Genomic DNA, 21,494 nt, shown 5'->3' with positions numbered 1-21,494 from the left:
CAGCATCCGGTGTCACTTACACACACAGGATGACTGCCACCCTCGGCGGGAGAGCCAGTCCTGCCCGCCCAACCCCCAGGCCACACGGGGCAGTTGGGGTGCTCGGCCCACACTTGGGGCGGGACGGGGCGGAACGCGCTGGGACAGCCCCGGGGACCCCAGCCCAGGCCCAAATGCAAGCAGAGCCTAGGGCTGAGGACCGTAGTTTCCAAGTCTACAAAACAGAAACGTTCTGGACAAGGAAGAAGAGAAAAATCAGTGGAGACCAAGGTGGAGCTAACTTAAATCCAAGTTTATGGTCTAGGCTAACGGAGCCCCCCCCTCCCCGACTCCAGCCCACAGGGGCCCTGCGCAGGCCAGTCCTGGCTTTTTCCCAGGCACCCGCCCCCCCCGCCCCGCAAGGCACTCACACCGTATGGACAAGACAATGGGGGTTCAACAACCTGCACACTGTCACAGCTTCCACGGGGGTGTGGCCCAGGGACCACTTATTAGCCCCCCCTCCGTAAGCCACACACGACCACCTCTGGGGTAGAGACAGACGCAGCGTCCATTTGCCATGAGAAAACCGAGCCTCACAGCCAGGAAGTGTTCAACAGGGACGTGAACCCTGGCGGCCCGCCCCCCCCCCCCCCCCGAAGAAACCAGGAGGCCACAGCTGTCCCTCAGCTCAGCCCGACAAGGAAACGGAGGCTCGCGCAGGTGAGGCAAGGCCACCCGGCGTTAAGAGAGGATAGAACCGGGAGTCAACGTCGAGTCAGTGGCAAGACGAGCGATGCCGTCTGGGAAGCCAGCCCACCCCGGCCTCAGCTCCGGCCCCCGACGAGACGTGCCACTGCCTCCCGACAGCCCTGGCTCACCCAGACCTCAGGACAAATCGCTCCCTCATCCCCTGTGCCTGCAACTGAGGGCTCCTTGTGAGCTCAGGAAGCCCTTCCAACTTTCCAGTGTTTATGCCGGCTCCTCGCTGCCAGGTCCCTGGGCAAGCCTGGGCCGGTGGCGCTGATTTCAAACCAGACGTGGGCACCCGGCCAAGCGCCACCGCGGTGGGAGCTGGGCGCCGGGACAGCCGCAGCACTGCCTGCACCTGGCTCCCCTCCCCTGTCCCCTGCCCGCGGGGGAGCCCCCCCCAGATCCCGAGCGCCCCCCCCCCCCCCACCAGCCCCAGCAGCCACAGCACCGGGAGCAACCGAGCCACAGGCTCTGCCGCTCTCCCCCAAGGACGCGTGCACCCCTGCTCCGCAAGAGCAGCCGGGGCCCCACCACACGCACACTCACACACACACACACACACACACACACACACACACACACGAGCGCGCGCGCGCGCGTCCACCCCCTCGGACACACAGCGGCCAGAAGCCCTTCCCGTCCCACCACCCGCCTCTCGGCCCAGAGCGACTCCCGACCACTGTGACCGCCGGCTCTTCGTCCTCCGGAGCGCCACCCCCGGACCACCACGGCCGGGGCGCGACCGAGTTCCATCCGGCGAGCCCCGCGGCCCCCCAGACGACGGCTCCCGCTCTTCGCCCGCCCCCCCCTTCCTCCGCCGTGACCCGGCCGCACCGCGTCTCCCTGCCCACCCACCGCCAAGCCCAGAAACTTCTCTTACCCGAGCACATGACCAGCCTTTCACTCACGTCAGCTCCAAACACAACTTGAAGTAACTCTCCCACGGAAAAAAAAAAAAAAAAAAAGGAAAAGAAAAGAAAAAGGGAAAGAAAGAAGTAAAATGCGCCAGCAAGTGGGTCAGTGGAGTCCACACACACCGACTGTTCTGCTGGCTTCCAGAAGATACTCCGCGTCCAACATCAAAGCCATCCTGCCTCCAGGACTGACACGGGGAGCGGCCGCCCGCCTTCCCGCGAGACTACGGGCGCCCCCCCTCCTCCCCGGGGCTGGGGAGGCCCCAAGGCCAGGCCCGGCCCCCCACCCCGGCCCCCCCTGGCCCGCCGCCACCCCCCCCCCCCAGGCCCACCAGAGGCCCCACCGCCCGACCCCCGGGCCGGGGCCAAAACTCGGTGTCGGGGCCTCCGCCGTCCCTCCTCGCCTCCCGCCGCTCCGGGCCTATAAACACAGAGAATTACATAAGGTCCACTCCTCTTGTTTGCAAGCCAAAAGTACGAGTTTTTTCTCCCAGCCTTGGCAGTAAGTAATAATTCCTCATCGCCATGGTAACCCTGGCGGGCTTCCAGCCGACACTCAGGAGCTGAAACGCCGGGAGGCCTTTTTATAGCTCGGTAGAAAAACCTCTTCACTATTCCCTCCTCGGCGGCGAAAGCGAGCTCCAGGCCCGAATTCTCCTACTTTAACCCGCTTCCTCCCAGCCCGACCGGCCGCCGCCGCCTCCTCCTCCTCCCCGGGCCCCCGGGGGTGACACGGTGGCCGCGGGGCAGGCTCTGCCCTGCGTGTAATCTCAGGAAAAGCAAACACGACCCCCTCGCGTTGGTATCCCCAACGAGGGGCATCTCGGTGACCACCCTGGAGGGTGAGAAAAGACAGCCAACCGCACGCACACGCACGCACACGCCAAAGTGGATGCTCTGGTGGTCAGCCAGGGCTCTGACCCTTGGCTGCAACCGGCCGCGGGAGTCAGAGACAAGTCTGAGCTCCTCTGGATGTCAACTTCCCATCTGCAGCAGGGGCAGGCTCAGCTCTGCTTCCCACAGGGCTCCGAGCCGCAGGATCCCCCCCACCCCCACCCGCACCCCGGGGTCTCCAGATTCACGCCCCTGCCCCCAGCAACCAGGACTCCGGCATCCCGAGTGACGACAAGGGGTCCCCCGGGGATGCAGGGCAGGGGGCACGGACTGGAGGCCGGACCGCGTTCGATGCGTTGCAGAGGCAGAGAGAAGGCTTGTGTGGAGCGAGGCAGAGTCAGAAGATGAGGTCAGGGGGTAACAGGAGTGGAAGAGGAAGTGGGTCACAAAGACTCCGGGCAAGTCACTCCATTCCCAAGACTGGAAAGGCTCCCGAGAGTAATCACGGCAAGAAAATGCTAGTACTCATCATGCCATGCGCCCAGCGCCGTGAAAATGCGCTTCACCTGTGAACCCGTCTGTCCCCACAGGGGCACGAAAAAAGGCAGGTGTGCTTTTGAACCCCAAAATACAGAGGAGGAAAGGAGCCCAGAGAGGTTAAGCAGCTTGCCCCAGATCACACAGCTGGAACGTGGCCGAGCCCGGCCCACATTCACCCTGCCACGTGGTACAAGGAGCCACGAGAGGGTCTGGGGCAGATCAGATTTGCAGGCGACGAAGGTCCGTGGCCACTGGACCAGGCTGGGGACCAGAGCGGCTGCCAGGAGACCAGGGAGGAGGCCCCACAGAGGCCATATGTTGTTGACTTTTGTCAACTCCCCCTCCCGCCTTTCCCAAGAAAACACCCCGAAGAGTATTTCCGAAGCTGCTGGGACCTGTCCTGAAAGCCCCGGTGGGGAAGCCTTACAGATGGGGAAACTGAGCCCCACAGAAAAGCTGGCGGCACCAAGCCGCACTTTTAGCCCCCAGATCCGGGTGCCGTCGCCTGCCTACTGGCTCTTCTCACTCCAACAGTCCGACCACAAGACTCAGGAACGGGAGAAACCAGCCCCAACAAAGCGGGGCCAGGAAGCAGAGTCTGAAGCGGCAAAGGCAGGACTCAGGGTGCCTTTTGTTCTTTTCTGTTTGTTTTGGACACAGACCTGCGTCCAGACCTTCGCAGAAGCTGGCCTGGAACCAGGAGGGACTTATCCACACCCCCACCAGAGCTATTCATGCTTGGGGCAGGTTCAACGCTGGGCTGTGTCATTCCACGGTCACTTCTTTTTTCTTTTTCTTTTTTTTTAAGGTTTATTTATTTTTGAGAGAGACAGACAACGAGCAGGGGAGGAAGAGAGAGAGAGGGAGACACAGAATCCGAAACAGGCTCCAGGCTCCGAGCCGTCCGCACAGAGCCCTAAGCGGGGCTTGAACCCGCGAACCACGACCTCATGACCTGAGCCGAAGTCAGCTGCTTAACTGACTGAGCCACCCAGGCACCCCCCACGGTCACTTCTTGGATGTCCCCACTCCCCCACCCCCAAGAAGCTGGGCCGCACACGGCTTGTTGAGTGACTTCACGAACGCGGAAAATCATCAAAAACCAGCAAGGGGGACATGTGGCTCCTTCTAGGAGTTCAGAATAGGGCAGCATGAGGTCGACTACCCCGCAAAGGAACGCCTTGCCCTCCAAGCCTCCGGCCGAGACCATCTCCGGGAACCCGTCTGCCGGGCAAAGTCTGTACATCGGGAAAGATCAATGAAGGCTTTACGGGGTCACGCTTTGGTGGAGACCACGGAGGCATGGGTCGAGAGCCAGAGGGGTCCCCGAGTGCAGGCAGGAGGGGCCGTCAGCCTGAGGCAAGGCCCCTGCTTCTTTCTGCAGGCATCAGTGTGCTCAGCTGTGAAATGGGAGCACTCTGCCTGCTGCCTCTCTCAGGGTCAAGAGAAACCACACCCTTTGGGGGGCTCAGAGAACCACGGGGTCCAGCCCCAGTGAAAGGGACCCCCACCCCCTCCCTCCCCATTGGGGCAGGGTTGGGGAAAGAGAAAGAAAGAGCATAAGCTAGGAACGGGAGCCTGTTTCCACCTTCCTCTGCTATCCCACACCCCAGCGCCCCAAGACCCAGGCGGTAAGTGACTACGCCTCCCCGGGCGGCCTCGGTCCCTCATCTGAGCAGCCACTGCCAAGACGGGTTCGTCAACGATCATCCACACAGCGCGATACGATGCGGCCATAAAAAAGGAACGAGGCACCGACACCCTGCTCCGGCACCGAGGAGCCTCGAAAACATGACGCTGAGTGCGCGAAGCCAGGCGCAAAAGGTCACACGTTGTGGGATTCCACTGATAGGAAATTTCCAGAACAGACAGATCCGCAGAGACGGAGAGCAGGTGGTCGCCAAGGGCTGCGGGGAGGGGACAGAGGGGGTGACTGCTAATGGGTTCTGGGTCTCCTTTGGGGAGATGAAAATATTTTAGAACTAGACGGAGGTGTGGGTTGTAAGGCACTGCTTGTGAATGAAAAACTAACGAACTGTGCACTTTAAAGCGGTTAATTTCACAGGATGTGCATGTTGCCTCGGTTCAAACTAAATCAAAAAAGATGGCTTGGTTGAACGACCACCATTCCGGCCCAGTTTACTAACTTTGAGCGTCAAGAGTCCCTGACCCCAGGCCTGGGGCCGTCCCCCATCCAACAAACATTTATTAAGCCCCTACTGTCTGCAGTGGTCACTGGGGACACAGCAGGGTTGAAGACAAGGATCCCCGCCCTCGTGGGGCTGACGCGGGAAGAGGTCAGGAGTCAACGGCAGATAAAGACACGATGCGATTCAAGTTAACGGCAGCTGCCGTGGACGGGCTGGCGTCTGATGTGGTGGCACTTCGACAGTGGCCTGGCTGGAGAAGAAAGTCGGATGTGGAAGCGTCTCAGGAAACAGTGTGCCAGGCGGAGGAGACAGCCAGGGCAAAGGCCCTGGGGCCAGGAGGCCAGCGTGGCGGTGGCGGTCAGCTGTGTCAAAGGGGACAGACTGTGCAAGGCCTTGAAGGCCACAAACAGGTCTTTAAATGTTAGGAGGGATGAAAATAAAACTCGCAAAACCGCATCACTTTCCCAGGGCCGCCGAACCAAACTACTCCAAACCAGGGAGAGGACTCTCAAAGCAAAAGCAATTTCTTCTCTCTCGGCTCTGGAGCCTGGCAGCCAGAAATCAAGGTGTCAGCAGCGATTCGTCCCCGCTGAAGGCTCCAGGGAGGATGCTACCTTGCCTCGTCCGGCTTCCGGTGGCCCCAGGCGGTCCCCGGCCTGTGTTCTCTGTTCCTCTACACACGGCCTTCTTCTCTGCGCGTCTTCTCTTAAACCCGGAACTCTGGTCATCATCCTAATCTAGGACGATCTCATCTACAGATGCTTGATCTTTCTTTTAATTTTTTTTACAATTTATTTACTTTGATGGGGGTGGGGGCGCACAGAGGGGGGGGGGAGCAAGAATCCCAAGCAGGCTCCGCCCCATCGGCACGGCTCAATCTCACAAACCATGAGCTCACGACCTGAGCCGATATCAAGAGTCGGATGCTTCACCGACCGAACCACCCAGGCGCCCCAAGATGCTTAACTCGATCGCATCTGCCAAGACCCTCCGGCCAAACGAGGTCACGGTCACGGGTTCCAGATGGACACAACTCAACCCCCTGCATCATCAAGACTCAATTCGGCCGCACCAAGTGCTTAGTGCCGTGGGGACAGGCACGTGGGCATCTCGAGGAAACCGTCCCCACGGGGACCCCGCGGCCAGCCCTCTCCCGGCCTAAAAACAGACCGCGAGCAACCGTGACCCCCCTTCCCTGAGACAGGTACCTATCAGTCACTCACAGGAGGCTGGCAGGAAAGGGACCTCCTTGACGGGCCACAGCAGGCCCGGACCCTCCTTTGCCCATCCCTTCAGCCAAGTGCAGAAGCTACGTCGGCTACAAGCACCAAACTGTCCTCTACGGCTCTTCTCCCGATTGGATTGGATTTTCCTGTGTGCGGCCACCCCTCTACCCGCAGCGGCTGGGAGCTGGCGGTGGGCAGGGCTAAGGGCTCACTCAAGACTCACGTCCGAACGTGGTGCCATCCTGCAGCAGAGGGCACAGGGCAACTGGCAGGGACGGCTGGGGCAGGGGCAGGAGGCAGGAGGCAGATGGCCGCCTGCGCTGGGGCCCCGGGAGCCCACACCCCGGGCAGCAGAGGAAGGAGGAGGTGTCCAGGAACGCTCCCGGCCACCGCCAGCTGGATCGCAGGACCCAAACTGGGAAGGACAGATAATACCAGCCCAGGAGGACACACGCTCCCGGCACGCCAGGCGTTGGGCGAACAGGCTTCAGGGTGCTCCTTTACGTCTCACAGCGATCCTAGGGCAAACCACTGACCCGTTACGGCCGGGGAAACCCAGGGACAGGGGGGAAGTGACCTGCCCCAGGGCGCGAAGCTACAAGCGGCAAAGCCTAAAACACGGGGAATGCCGTGCCCGAGTCTAGGTCACTAACCGCTAGGATTTCCGTCTCTCCGAACATGGCAACTCCACCGGAGGGCTCCAGGGGAGACTGCCGCGGCCTTGGGCCCCGACTGTTGGAAATGGGATCTCCAGAGGCGTTAAACGTGACTTCCCAAGCCTCCACGGGATATTCCGCCCAGATCACAGAGGGCAAAATACTTTGAGATAAAAGTCATCGCTGAGAACGGAGGCCACGAAATGACGACAGCCAGCTGTGGCCAACAGGGAAGCTCTTTCTGGCACACACGATGTTTTTTAAAAAATTAGGGCACTGCTTATAAAATCCAGATTTCTAGCTTCTCTGAGGGGAGCAACCAGAATGTCCGCGGGCCCGTTAGCCACAATCCCCACCCCTCCCTGTTGCCTCTTGCCCTTCTTTGACCCTATCTGAGTTTGGGGCGCCCCTCGCCCCCACCTCGACCACCTCCCCGATGCTGTTGAAAATAACTCAACGAGTGTCCAAGGTCTCACGTGGCAAGGATAATGAGCAAGAGAAAGGAGGGACGCTCCGGGGGCTCCGGGTGACTCCTTCCCCTTGGCTGGCTGTGCTGGTGGCATACACCTGCCTGTAAACAAGGCCCACGCAGAAGGAAGCAGAAACGGAGACAGAGTCCACTCCCCAGGCATGGTTTGAGGCGCTGGATCCAGCCATGCCTGAACTTGTCCTACCCTGAGTACCCATCAACTCTCCCTGTGGCCCAAACCAGCCAGAGTGTGGCCCCACCACGACTCAGGAGCCCTAATGAATTACCTTCTGGTCTCCTCTCCATTGACCCTTGTCCAAGAAGGCCTGTCCTGATCACAGACACGTTCAGCCCTCCTTAAACCCCAGGGATAACCTTACTACCTCGGTGCCACCTTTTAACTGACACCCTCCCTCTGGACACTAAACTCCTCAAAGGCATGGACGATGCCTGACCTTCCCATCGTTTTGATCCCAGTGGCCTACAAACGTCCGGAACATTCCATGTGCCCAGTAAATATAAATTAATCGATGAGCAAAAGAACAAAAAGGGAGACACAAAAGCCATTAAACTTGATTTCTGCCTTCAACGTGAAAAGCACCCCACCCCCACGGTCTGTAGAACAGCCTCAGATCCAGAGAACTGTTCTGGTGCCCCTGGCTCTGTTCCAGCCGTGCAGGCCTCCTCAGCCTTCTTGAAACATCACGGCCTCAGGGCCTTTGCACAAGCCACCCAGACATTCCCAGCTACATTCCCCCTACCTAGAACACCCATCCCTCTTCTTTTCACACGTCTAGTTCCTTCTCGTTGTCTAGGTTTCAGCTCCAATGCCACCTCCTTAAAGACCACCCTTGATTCCTTTACCTAAAGTGAGCCCCGCCCCCCAAAAACCAGAGCTGTCCCACCCTCCCCAACCCTGCATTATTCCACAGTCAGCATACCCCCGCCTTGCAACACCGTGTTTGCTTTGTGCGCCGCCCGTCTCCCCTCAGCCCACGGGATCCCACGAGGCAGGGGCCCGGCGTGACGTTTGCTGATACGTATCTCCCCACCCTGCCCCAGGAGGCCGTGGGGACACCAGGCTGGCTGCAGGGAGGCATAAAGCAGACCCCTCGTGTCCCGACCAGTCCCGCCCGGCCCAGAGCAGCTGCCGCATGCCTGAGAGCCCTACGTGGCTGGTGGAGCCTGGCCCGCGGCCGGCCCAGCCTTGCCAAGAGGTCCAGCCCGACTGCGGGCTCAGGGGTGGCTGCAGGCAACGCCTGCACAAGCCCCACGTTGACAGCAGGTGCGTGGAGTTCTGCCCGGGTTCGAATCCCAGTTCTGCCAGCTGCCCGCCGCACGACCTTGGGCAGGTCACTTACCTTCTCCGTGCCCCCCCCCCCCCACCTACAAACCAGAGCTGGTAACGACAGTCCTATCCCAGGGCCGCCACAGGAGTAGATGAGTCAGCGTATCCGGCACACTCAGATCACAGCCTGGCATGGGACACATGCTCAGGAATCGCTCGAAGTGAAGTCGGTGTCGGGGCGCCTGGGCGGCTCAGTCGGTTACGCGTCCGACTCCCGATTTCGGCTCAGGTCGCGATCGCCCAGTGGGGAGATCGAGCCCCGCGTTGGGCTCCACACTGAGCGCGGAGCCTGCTGGGGATCCTCTCTCTCCGTCTTTCTCTCTCTGCCCCACCCCCGCGCACACTCTCTCTGTCACTTAAAAAAGACAATTTTTTTTAAGGGAATCAATGTCAACGATGGTGATAACGGCAAACTCACTAAGGCAAAGCCAGTGGTCAGGAAATGTCAGCTTCGGTCCTAAATACGGTACCTGCTCTGTGCTAGGCCCTGTTTGGAATGCTTGACTCAGACTGATTCCTACGAGCTAAGTTTCTCATTGCTCCATGGGCTTGTTCCAGGTCTTCCAGGCAGCCCTCCCAGATTGCCCTAACACCCAGGAGCACCCTGAAGACGCGCAATGCCTCCCGCGAGTCTGTCCTCGATTCCTCTGCATCCCAGGCGGCGGCGAGGGGCAGGGAGGGCACCCAAACCCCACGACCTCGAAGTCAGCAGCGGGGAATGCGTGCCCCACGCCGGAGCCGCTGCCAGAAACCCAGGCCCTGTCTGGCTGCACGAGCCCACCCCCGGAAGTGAAGGGCGCTCCCGCCCTGCAGTCTGCGGGTCGATTCCTCCAGGGAGGCCGGGCATCTCAAGGGCACCGAAGGTCAGATGTCCCAAGACACAGGGCGCAGCGTGAAAAGGACAGGCGTCGACTGTGGCTGGGGGTCTCGGGCCCGCACGGACGGCACGTGAGAAGAGCACCGCTCCCCAGCCAGCCCCAGCCTCCCGGTCCCCAAAATGAGGTGGGCACAGCCGCTCTCCTCTTCCCACCAGACAGATGGCTGGCCGGGCTCGCCTGGGGCACGCACGGAGGACGGCAGCCCCCCTCCGGTGGTCTCCGTCCCCCGAACCAGGCGGGAAAAGCAGGTTAGAACGTCCCCACCAGTGACCTCACTCGAGTCCGGCCACCACCCCCCCCCGGAACCTCGGTTTCCTCATCTGGAAAATGGGTCTCACGGTCATCAACACAGTCCCACAGGCAGGACGGGGAGCGCCCAGAGCGCCAGGACACCAAAGCCGCCAGAAGGGAAACAGAAGATCTAGAAAGAAGAAGCTATTCTAATTTCAGCAAGGGGCTTGCTTGGTCTCTAAGCGAAACACAATTTTATCGTATGGTTCAGAAAAATGGTTTCTGTTCGGATTTATAGCGATCGCGGAAGGCAGGCCATAATCTTTTCAGCATGCGAGCCTCTCGAGGTCTCGAGCCACCCTGAATTAGCATCTCCCTCGAAGGGACGTGCCGAGGAGACATCAGTAAACGCACAAAGCCTTAACACAGGGCTCAGCCCGGGACGGACTGGCCTAAGTCCCACGCAGGACGACCGGGAGGCTGAGGCAGGAGGACAGGAAGGATGTGGGCGCCGGGGCAGACAGCCTGGGTTCGAACCTCACTGGCTGTGTGACCTCAGGCAGGCGGCCCAACCTCTCTGTTCCTCAGTTTCCTCATCTGTAAAGTGGGGACAATAATAATCTCTGCTCTCCAGGGGATTTGGGAAGATGAAATTACGACCTATAAAGTACAACACAATTACGATTATAAACTCTGCTGTCATTACTGTCAGTTACAACAGCTTCCAAACCCGCATAGGTTATTAAACCCGACTGCGGGAGGCCGACGAGCCGGCCTGGATCCTGGGCGCCAGGGGGACCCCATCACCAGGCTCAGTGGGAGCCCCTGCAAGGCATGAGCCTCCCCCCTGCCTCCAGCTGGGGCAGGGATTACCGTCAGATAGAAGGAGACGCACGTTGGAGCCAAAGATTAAAAACAAGTACAATTATCGGGCAGGCATCCATCCATAATTATAAATTTGATGTAATTAGGCACCCCACTAACTTCATTACTTATTTATTTACGGGATTGCTTATTTAATTTACGGGCCTCCTTCCCCGAAAAGTCATCTTGGCTAACACCCCTCAGGCGAGGGAGGAGGAAGAGAAGGCTCCCCTCTTTGTCCCCACCTCCATTCCTGGGCTTCCGTATGTCAGGCTCCTGCCTTGCCCCAAAAATAGCTCCCCAGAAGGCCTGTGTGACTTCGCCCAAGACGACAGGCTCGCGCCAGGCCTGACATTCACTCAGCAGTGCCGACAGACAGAGCTTGACCCGGAAGGAGTGATAAGCTCACCAAGCCCCCCCTCTCCAGCAGAGGAAGCCCTGGGGGGCAAGGGGGGGGGGGCGCGGTGGTGGCCCTGCCCGGCCACCAATTCCTGGCACGACCCTCTGGACCAGCGAAGACCATCAGCTGGCACTTTCCAGCTTCAAGGAGGAGAAAGAGCACTCAGCCCTTGCAGAAGAACTTTAGATAAGTCACCTGACCTCTTCGAGCCTCCGCTTCCTCATCTGCAAAATGGGAGCGTTAAGAACAACACCCACAGCTAGCTAAGCCCCAAAGCCCAACTGCTGATGCCCAGCATACCCCTGGGTCTCAGCCACTGCAACGAGGCAAGAAAAAGCAGGAAGAGGCACAGACTTTCTAGCTTTGTATCTAAAAGCCCCAAACCGCCAACGACCTACATGCCCCAAACTCAAGGATGGATAAATGAACCGTGTGGCACATGCATACGTGGAATATTACCCGGCGATTAAAAAGGAGTTACTGATACATCCCAAGACGCGAACACCTGCCAAAAACATGCACAAAGAGGCCAAACACACAAAAACGCACTCTGCATAATTTTGTTACGAAAACCTAGAAGAGTCTAGAATTTCCGTGGTGGCAGATCAGTGGGTGCGTCCGGCGGGGGGGAGGGGGGTTCTTTTGGAGTAGATGGAGACACTCTGTATCTAGAGTGTTCTCGTCGTCACGTGAGTGGTTTCCATTGTCCACACCCATGGAACGGAACTCTCAAAATGGGTAAGTCTTGCTACAGGTGAATCACATCTCAATAAGGCTGATTTTTGTTAACCGCCAAGGAGAACGCATACATACGTGTCAGCACCACTAACCCCACTCGGGTGCCCGGAGAGTGCTTCCCCGCTTCCGGGTCAGGTCTGCCATTTCCTGCACTGTCCTCCCCAGTTCTCCCAAGCCCCTGATTTATGAGCCTTGGACAAGGAAGGTCAGGGTTGCATCCCAGATTTATCCCTTCCTTGCTGGGTCATTTAGGGCAAATCACTTTGCCTCTCTGCCTGTCAGGCTCCCCATCTACAAAAGCAGGGTTATAAATAGCACTCTCCTCGGAGAGTTATTGTAGAAGAAAATGAACCGAGGTGAAAAGCACCAGCTGCGGGCCGTGGCATACAGCAGGGGCCTCATTATTGCTGCTGCAAGATGATGAGCGGGCAAGCACCATGCCCGGCGTGGCCAGGACTGGCCAGGATTCTGGTTCCCCCCCCACACCCAAGACACACGAGACCCCCCACCAGACAAGACTCCAGGCCCGGGCAGCGAGCCCCATCACTGACAGCTCCCGGCTGCCGGGGCTCCAGGCTGGTGTCCGGAACAGGACAAGGCTCCCTGACTCCACCCAGGAGGGCAGACACAAAAGGGGGGGGGGGGCCCTGCGGCGAGGGGCTGGCCCTGAGGGCAGGACAGGACCCGGGAGGTCATTTGGGGACAGGAGGTGGCCAGGGGAGAGGGTATCCCGGTGGAGAAGGACACCTCGGTGGCCTGGCCATCGCACGCACGCTAACTGAGGTAGGACAAGGGTCAGCCTGAGCCCCCCGCTTAGGAAAGAGAAAAGGGATGACAGGGACCAGGGGACAGCTTCTGCGCCGGCTCACACGGGCCCGCCTGCCCAGGGCGGCTCCTGCTTCCCTGTGAGTGATGGAGCGGGCAGGCAGCACCTGGGAGCCATGGCAGGAAGGGGCGTCCCCCGGGCCCGATTAGAGGGCCAGCCGCAGGCAGACATGCTCAACTGTCAGCCCCGTCCTCCCAGCCTGCCATCAGAGGCCCCATTAATTGCTGTCATTTGAGGGTGGCCTGTGGGGAGAAGGAGGGGGGGCTGCGGGAAGGGGGTTACAGGGAGGAGGGCAGGCAGTAAAGAGGGGAAGGAGACGGGGGGGGGGGAGGGGGGCAGCGGGGTCAGGGGGAGGAGGGGGGAGGAAGGAAAGGACGGGGAGGGACAGCTCGCCCAGGGCTGGCGCTCACCTCCTCCGCCCCGCGGAGGGACCCGAGCGCCGCCCAAGCGGGGACAAAGCCAGCGGACCCCCTGCCCAGGTGGCGCAAATGGGGCGACTCTGCAGGGCCAAGGCCCAGGAGGCTTCCCCCCTCCCCGCCCCCCCCCCCGACATAGCCACCCGGGCACCTGTCTGCCTGCAGGTTGGCTGGTCCCCATCTGCTCTCCCCAGGGTAGCAGAAAGCCTGGCCGCCCCAGTCCCCGTCCGCTCGCAGCCTCCACCCTTCCCCGCCCCCTCACCCCGCACCTGTGCACCACACGGGAGAGGCCCGAGGCACAGGCAGAGCCCGCCTGCCCGCCTGCGATGCCAGGAGACCCCCCGCCCCCCGCCACACGGGTCGAAACCTCCGTCTGGCTCAGGGGCCCCCACGCCAAACACCATCTCCTCCGGCCCCAAGAGTCCAGGGCCGGGCGGCCTGAGCTCAAATCGGCCCCCTGCCACCTGCCCTCTTGGCGCCATCACGTCCCCTCCCTGTGCCTCGGTCTCCCCACCTACAGAACAGGGCGACATTAATGCCCGTCTCGTGCGGTCACTCCAAGGATTAAATGAGATAACTCCACGAGGCGCTGAGAAGGGGGCGTCGGGCAACGTGAGGGTCGCGAGCGTTTGCTGCTGCTGTTACGTTATCGCCCCGGACGCCGGTCCCCCTTGGCCTTCACACGTCTCCCCTGCGACCTGTGCACCGTGGTTCTTTCTCAGAAACGCCTGCTCCCCCACGCCCGGCTCTGGCCCCCCCACACCCCCCCAGGTGAGGTCCCAGACAGGCCTTCAAGCTGCCATCCAGGAGCCCCTCCGTCTATACATCCGCCCTGCCCCCGTGCCCACCCCCGGTGACCCCCCTCCCAGCCGCCCCTGCCTGTCCCCAGACGGGCCTTGTCTCTGGGCTAAGGAGCCACTTGGGTCCCGCCAGGGGCTCCTGGGACCCCCTCTGCCCCCTCCCCCATCTGTCTGCCTCGCTCCTTCCTCAGACGTGATGGATCGCCCCAGAGGAGGAAGCTAAGTGCTTGCAGACAAAAAGCCCTTTTATCGTCCTCGGGTGGGCCACGGCATGACAAGCAGATAACTCAGCCATGGGAGGAAGGCTCCCCATTAGGCCAGGGAGGCAGATTGATGGAGGACCAAGGGGCAGAGGAGGAGGAGGAGGAGGAGGAGGAGGAGGAGGAGGAGGAAGAGAAACCACCCCCAGCCAGACTGCCTTCCTTCAACTTCAAAGACACCCAAACCTGGCGGGGCTCCTCACTTTGGGGGGACTGAGTGTGGCCCGTTCCTCCCCGCCTGCAAGAGGAGACCCGCTGCTGGGGGCCCAGGGCCCGGCCCAGGAAGCAGGCAACCCACCAGCCTGCTTAGCCCTCCTGCCTCCTGGGGGAGGGGGGCGGGGGGAGCGCAAAGGCTCAGGAACTAAGGAGAGAAGCCCACCCAGGTCTCACACGGCCTCCTGCAAACCCAGAGGCCCGTCCCACGCTGCCTCAGGGCCTTTGCACGAGCTGTTCCCTCTTCCTCCAGAGACCCACACGCTCCCTTCCTCCCCTCCAGCAGGTCTTGGCTCAAATGTCACCTTCTCCAGTGGGACCGTCCTGACCACCCCCATTTGAAGCAGCCCCCAGCCCGCCCACACACTTCCCCGCCCCTTCTCTGCTGGCTCCTGGCACCAACGCCCCCCGCCACGGGACACCCTTGGTATGTGACTTGCTCGCTATCTGTCTCCACCCTACCCAGAGCTCCGTCTCTACCCTCTGGAACAGTGCCTGGCACACAGTAGGTGCTTCAGAAATAACGGTTCTGTCTTCCGAAGGGAATAACACACACCTCTTGGGAGCAGCCAGCTCTGCCTGCCGAGCCCAGCTGTGTGCCCAGCAGTGCCTCAAAGGCCCCCGTAGGACACCCACTTGACAGACGAGGAAACCGAGGCACAGAAACAGAGGCGCACCCGGGTCTGCGGGAGGCCCACCCGCTGCGGAACCGCCCGCGGAACCGAGGACAGCAGCCTGGGGCCGGGTATCAGGGAAAAGGACCAAAGCTCCAGCGTTGCGGCCTCAGGGAGACCCTGTCCCCCCTCTCAGCCTCGGTTTCCCCCTATGCAGAATGGAGCTGCACAGGGGACCCCAGCTGTCCCTCCTAGGTCCCCGCTCTGATGGGAGGCGCTTGGGAGCCCAGAGGAGCAGAAAGCACCAGATCGCAGCCCCGTCGGGTCAGCCTGGGGGCTCTGCCAGCTGCTCAGACGCCCTCAAACCCCCCTGGGGGCCAGGCCCGGCCGGCACCCCCTGCCTGCCCCCAGAGGAACAGCTCTGTCAGTAAGAGGGAAAGACGTGGGGCGCAGTGAACAAGTACTAAGCCCCGCAGGCTCGCGAAAGCCCAGGAGCCCGGGCGGACGGGTGCTCAGTGTCACAGAGCCCCAGAGACGGGAAGGGACCCAGCTGCCACCTCCCACCCACTGACCGCCCCCTCCACAGGGGCTCACCTCGAGACCCGGGAGCCCCCTCCCCACCCCCCCTCTGGGAGGCATGTCCCTCTACTCCCCGAATCCCCCAAGTCTTGGGGACGGGGATGTCATGTCCCTGTCACGCCCACCAGGGTCTCCTGGGATGTGGCCTGTCTCTGCCAGGCCTGGGTCAGCGGTCTGTCCTCCCCCAGCCAAGCCCCACGACCCCAGGGATGGGGACCGGGCACAGGGAGAGGGGGCCGTGGACTCCTCTCCCTCGGCTGCAAAGCCTCCCAGCTGCTTAAGAAAAACACAAAACCGCTGAAATCTTAGCAACAGCCCCCTCATCACCAATCCTGGGGGGGACTTGATTGATCGAGGCACAGGGCAGTGTTGCCCAGGGTCACGCAGATAATAAGTGGCTGAGGGAGATCTGCACTCAGGCAGCCAGACTGCAGAGTCCCCGCTCAGGAGCCCTGTGCCTCTCAGGTAAAACTCAGTAAACAGAGGGGCGCCTGGGGGGGCTGGGCTGGTTAAGCGTCCAACTCTTGATTTCAGCTCGGGTCATGATCTCACAGTCCAGGGGTGGGAGCCCCGCGTCGGGGGCTCTGTGATGACTGTGGGAAGCCCGCCTGGGATCCTCTCTCCCCGCCTCTCTCTCTGCCCTCCCCTGCTCATGCTCTGTCTCTCTCTCGAAACAAATAAACTTAAAAACGTTCTTTTTTTTCTAATCCGCGAAATAGCAAAGACGCTGTGTGCCAGCCAGGCCCGTGTCCGAATTCCCAGCTCCACACACGACCCACTGCCGGACTGCCTCCCCACTCCCCTGACATCCCAAACCCTGCCCGCGCCCCGGTCCCCCCGGTGAGGGAGAGGCCCTGCCGTCCAAGGGACCAGGTGGAGGGGCGGGCAGTTTTCACAGACCTGCCGCATCCGGGCCCCAGTCTGCCTGCTGCCATATGAGCAGGTCGGGGCAGAACCTGCCAGGTTCCCTGGGAGCCTCAACAAAGGTTTCAGTCCCGGCTCTTAGCTCCCAGCCGCGATCTGGGACAGGCCACCTACCTGTGCCTCGGCTTCCCTGCTCATAAAACGAGGCCGAAGGTCCTTTCTGGCGCCTGTGCAGCCCTGTGCATCAGCTGCTGCCCCGACCCCTTCCACAGGCCCCACCCTCCCCAAGCCTGCAGCCACCTTCGGAGCACAGACGCGATGGGCCCTGAACCCCAAGACAGAGAAAGCCCACCACCCCACATCCACACTGCCAGGGACCGCCCCTTCTCTCGGCCGTCATGCACCATCCCCAGGGGACCCCCCCAGCCCCCCTCAAGGTGTTCCCCACCCTGAGCAACCCTGGGGTGCCAGGTCCCACCCCACAAGGCCACACCGAGCCCCCGACCCCATCCACCAGGAGGAGCCTGGCTTCCCCAGCAACTCCCGACCCCGCGCATGAGGAGGTCCCGGCGATGCGAATCTGCTAGAGACACAGTGAGAGGGGACAGACGTGAACCTACCAGAAACGGCCTCCGGTGACGCCGAGTCCTCAAAGAGCCCGGGAGACCTGCAGGAGAAAAGAGGAGCCTCGTTAGCGAAGAGTCAGCAGCCCCTACCACACGCGGGCCACGGATGGCACGGCCACGTCGGCGTGTGGGCAGGGGCGGCAAAGTCCGTGGTCCACGCCCGACGCCCTGCACGGTCGGGCCGAGCACTCCGCCACCAGCACCCCGTGGGCCGCGTGGCGGGCACGGCCACCCCACTTGACGGAGAGGGACACCGAGCCTCCGAGAATCAAAGTCTCATGCCCCCGGTCCCACCACTAGGAAGTCACCGAGCTGGGGTCCCAACCCGGGCCGTGTGGTTATAAGGCAGCCTCTACCCCGGCAGGGCCACCGAGGAGCTGCGGGCCCCGATCACGGTGAACCCCCCCTACCCGTCCCGAGTGTCCAGAATAGATAAAGGACACCCACGAAGAAACAAGAAAGAGACAGCGAACCCGAGACGCTTCACAAAAGTCGATACACAGACAGCCCAGAAGCTTATGAAAAGGTGCCCGATGTCACTGGTCGTTCGGGAAAGCGCAAGTTAAAACTGAGAGCCCACGACACGGCCACCTGGACGGCTGAGATCACAGACAGACAGGCACCAAGTGTCTCGCGACCACGGGACCCAGCAATCCCACCCCTGGGCCTTTACACGTGACCAACGAAACCACGGCTCCTCACAAAGACTCCAGGCCCGTGTCCATAACAGCTTTATAATCACAAAAAAAACGGGGCGCCTGGGTGGCTCGGTCGGTTAAGCATCCTGACTCTTGGTTTTGGCTCAGGTCATGATCTCGGGGTTCATGGGATCGAGCCGCTCATCGGGCTCTGTGCTGATGGTGCGGGACCTGCCGGGGATTCTCTCTCTCTCTCTCTCTCTCTCTCTCTCTCTCTCTGCCCCTCCCCCACGCCCACACTTGCTCTGTCTCAAAAATAAATAAACATTAAAAAGAAAAAACTGACGACAACCCAGCTGCCCAGCAACAGGTGCACCCCGGAAGATCTCGTCCACAATACAACATGACAAGCTACGGGTGCACACAACCGGAAGGGGGAACCGCAGGCTAACGGGCTGAGCACAGCCAGGTTCAAAGGGCAGCACACGGTCCCCGCAGATGATTCCGAGAAAGGCCACGCTCGACTTGCGCAGGGAGAGAGAGGTCCACAGAGGTGGTCACACCAGCACGGAATGAAGGGGCCTCCCACAGAAGCTAGGACGCTGATCACCGCCGGGGAGAAGGCAGGTGGCCACGTGGTGTCCCCTTTATGATTATTCACTAATTTGCAGCCGTGTGTGTTTGCGTTCTTTATCGCGTTAGCTTCTGCACGGAGCAAAAAAAAAAAAAAAAAAAATAGGCTAATGGGCAGAGCACTGGGGAGAGAGTCCAGAAACCTCATTCTGTTCCCACTAACGGCTGTGGCCTTGGGCAAAGCCCCGGGACTCTCTGAGCTCAGTCTTCCCATCCAGAAAGTGGGCCCTCTCCCCACGACGGCCCTCTGGCCCACTCATGCGCAAACATCTCGGTATCCAGGGGGCCATAAGGAGCCTCTTCTCCACCTGTGCTGCCCCCCAGGGATCAGAGGCAAGTGGCACCAGGGACGCCTGCTCTCACAATGCTGGGGACAGCTCCACGCAGTGCTCGGGCTCCGCAGCCAAGCTCCCCGCGTTCCAACCAGGGGCTCTGCCCCTTCTAGCTGGAGAGGAGTGGCTTCACCTCCCGTGCCTCAGTGTCCCCATCTCTAAAGTGGGAACGGTGGTAAGTTCACTGGCCTCAGAGTGGATCCCCGCAGGCGCTCAATTACTGCTGGGTGCTACCATTACCCATGGGCTGGTGGCGACGCCCCAAGAGCCTGTGTGCCCAGGCAGGCCCTTCAGATCCCAAAGACCCCTAAAAGGGGCAGCTGAAGGAGGCTCATGGGAGACAAACCCACCCCTTCTCTCCATCGCCTTCTTTTTTTGTTAAGTTGTTTTGTTTTTTTTACGATGCCCCAGGCTTGGCACTTGGCCCTGCCTCCTGCCGCCGCTCCCAGAGACAGGCCTCAAAGGAAAGCTGGGAAGGGCGAGGGCCCAGGCACGTCCCCATGGCCATCTTGATCTGGGCTCCCAAGGGTCCCGTAAAGGGCTCAAGCAAGGTCAGGCCCAGCGGGCACTCCCTGCAAGCGACAGCTGGGGGCCCTGACCCCCCTCCTTCCTACCTTCTGCCTTCTCCCGTCTCCAGCCGGCTCCTTCTCTAACCCCCAGCCAGACACACAGCCCCGGGCAGCGTGGGGTCAAGACCAGCCCGGCCAGCCCCAGGGTCACACGGCCCCGGGGGCAGACACTGAGCATCATGACTGAGCAACGAGCCCCGAGAGTGGATCCCAACCTAGAGGATTCACCGGGGCTTCCCAGGAGAGGACGCAAGGTGCGGCGGGGGTGGCCGGGGGCAGAGAACGCGGGACAAGGCGCTGGGGTGGGAAGGACCCCGGAGCCGCGGCTGGAACAGACTGAACGCGCGGACGCAGGGAGACACAGCTGGTCGCAAAGAGCCCTGCAGACAGTGGCTTCAGCCCCAGGGCAGTGAGACCCCCTCGAGGCTTCTGCAAGCCGTGCGGTGGAGAGTGCGTGGGGGTGGAAGCGGGTGGCCCGGAGAGGCTCCTGGGCCCGTCTAGGCGGGCCACCCGCGGAGGCGGGAGAGGTGGACGGGGTGGAGAACAGAACGCACCAGGCGGGATTGGGGGGAGCCTGGCTTCCCACTTCGGATGGGGGAGCAGACGGGGAGCCCCGGTCAGCTCTGGGCAGGGGAGGGAAGAAGAGACACAGCCTGCCTCCTGCGCCCTGTCTGCGTTCCAACTGCTTCCCGAGCGGCGCCTCGTGTGATCCTCACGACCAGCCGGGGCCTCCGTTTTCCGGCCCGGGCAGCTGAGGCTCAGAGACTGGAGGTAACTGCCCCAAGGTCACACAGCCGCAAAGCGAACGGGCTGGGATTCGAAACCAGGCCTACGTTCCCTGGCTGGTGGGGGCCAGGGCGCGAGGCCGGGCACAGATGGCCATGGGGCAGCTCCCACAGCAGGGACAGGGCTCGCACCTCCCCGGACAGAGCCGCACCCCAGGAACGCTCTCAGCCTGGGTCCTCTCCGGGAGGGGACACCACGAAGCCCCATGCCCGACAGGCCAGGGAGCAGCCACCGGGGCCCGGCCGCACCCCACACCCCTCGCCCTCACCCACGCCGGTGCTCACACGCATGCACTTCCGCCCGTGCACACCCTCGGCCGCTCGCCCGCCGGCTCGGTGCCCCGTCCACTCACGTGTGCTCCCCCCGGCCCACGCTCACGGGCACCTCCCTCTCGCTCACACCACGCAGGCTTCACTCGCTGGGCAACGGGGGACCGGGCGCCCTTCCCCATCCACCCCCCACCCCCACCCCGGACAGTCCCGGCCGGGCCCAGGCCACACAGGCTGAACTCCAGACCCTCCCTCTCCCCCTCCTCTCCCAGGGGCTGATCAGATTTGTCTCCCAGCAAAGCCGATCCAGGGAGGGCTCCCTCTCCCCAACCCACTGCAACCCTTGCTCACGTATCTCACCGGCCCCCAGGGCCCAGGGGCTGAGACCTGCCCCTCGACCCGCAGCCCCCAAAAAGCCCCCTCAGGCCTCTGCCAAATGCACCCTCGCCCTCCTTCTCTGCCCTCCCAGACCTAGCACAAACGCCGGCTCTTCCTCCTCCAGGAAGCCTGCCCAGATCACCCGAGCCACAGAGGCCACCCAGAAGTGTCCATCCGCTCTGCTCAGAGACAGGGAGCCACAAGGCCCGAGGCCACAGAGCTGGGAGAGGAGAGTAGCCAGGGCTCAAACCCCAAGGTGGATATTCTGCTTGGACCAGGACACCATCACCCTTCGGCTTGACAAAGCTCCTGCCCGGGGACGCAGCCATGAATACAAAAGATGACGGTTCTGGGTGGACACAGCCACAGGCACCCACACCCACACGTGACCAGGATGGCTCCGGAGGGCAGGGACGGACAGAAACCAGAGCGAACCTGTGATAATGACGGGGCGGGGGAGGGGGCAGGGAAGTCGGGGAAGGTCTCCCCAGGAGGGGCCACAGGAGACCAGGGCGGAAGGTCAGGGGGCAGCTGGGCCCGCAGAGACAAGCAGGAAGGGCACCCAGGAGGAAGGCACAGCACATGCAAAGGCCTAGAGGTGGGAACCAGCTAAGCTGGAAGCAGCCGGCAGGGCCGGAAGGTGGAGAAGAGAACCTGGGCTTTATCTCCAGGGCAAGGTCACGGGACTGGAGTGGCACACTCTGACCTAAC

General features: G+C 61.7%; 1 protein-coding gene across 39 annotated transcripts in view; it reads right to left on the bottom strand.

Annotated features, from left to right (window-relative positions):
- Window positions 1–21,494, bottom strand: part of NCOR2 (nuclear receptor corepressor 2) — a 211,871-nt gene that overhangs the window by 165,048 nt on the left and 25,329 nt on the right. For 32 of the 39 annotated variants that reach the window (XM_043557333.1, XM_043557331.1, XM_043557336.1 and 29 more), the window contains exon 2: window positions 17,173–17,219. The gene's annotated coding sequence lies outside the window, so the exon portion shown is untranslated. Of the gene's footprint in view, window positions 1–1,612; window positions 1,912–13,736; window positions 13,903–17,172; window positions 17,226–21,494 lie in introns of those variants that run through there. The other 7 variants (XM_043557355.1, XM_043557360.1, XM_043557364.1 and 4 more) reach the window with 3 other exon arrangements.

Source organism: Prionailurus bengalensis, chromosome D3 (assembly GCF_016509475.1).
Source record: "Prionailurus bengalensis isolate Pbe53 chromosome D3, Fcat_Pben_1.1_paternal_pri, whole genome shotgun sequence".
NCBI classification, from domain to species: Eukaryota; Metazoa; Chordata; class Mammalia; order Carnivora; family Felidae; genus Prionailurus; species Prionailurus bengalensis.
Note: the sequence above shows the minus strand (reverse complement) of the source record. Positions and strands in the feature narration are given on the sequence as shown.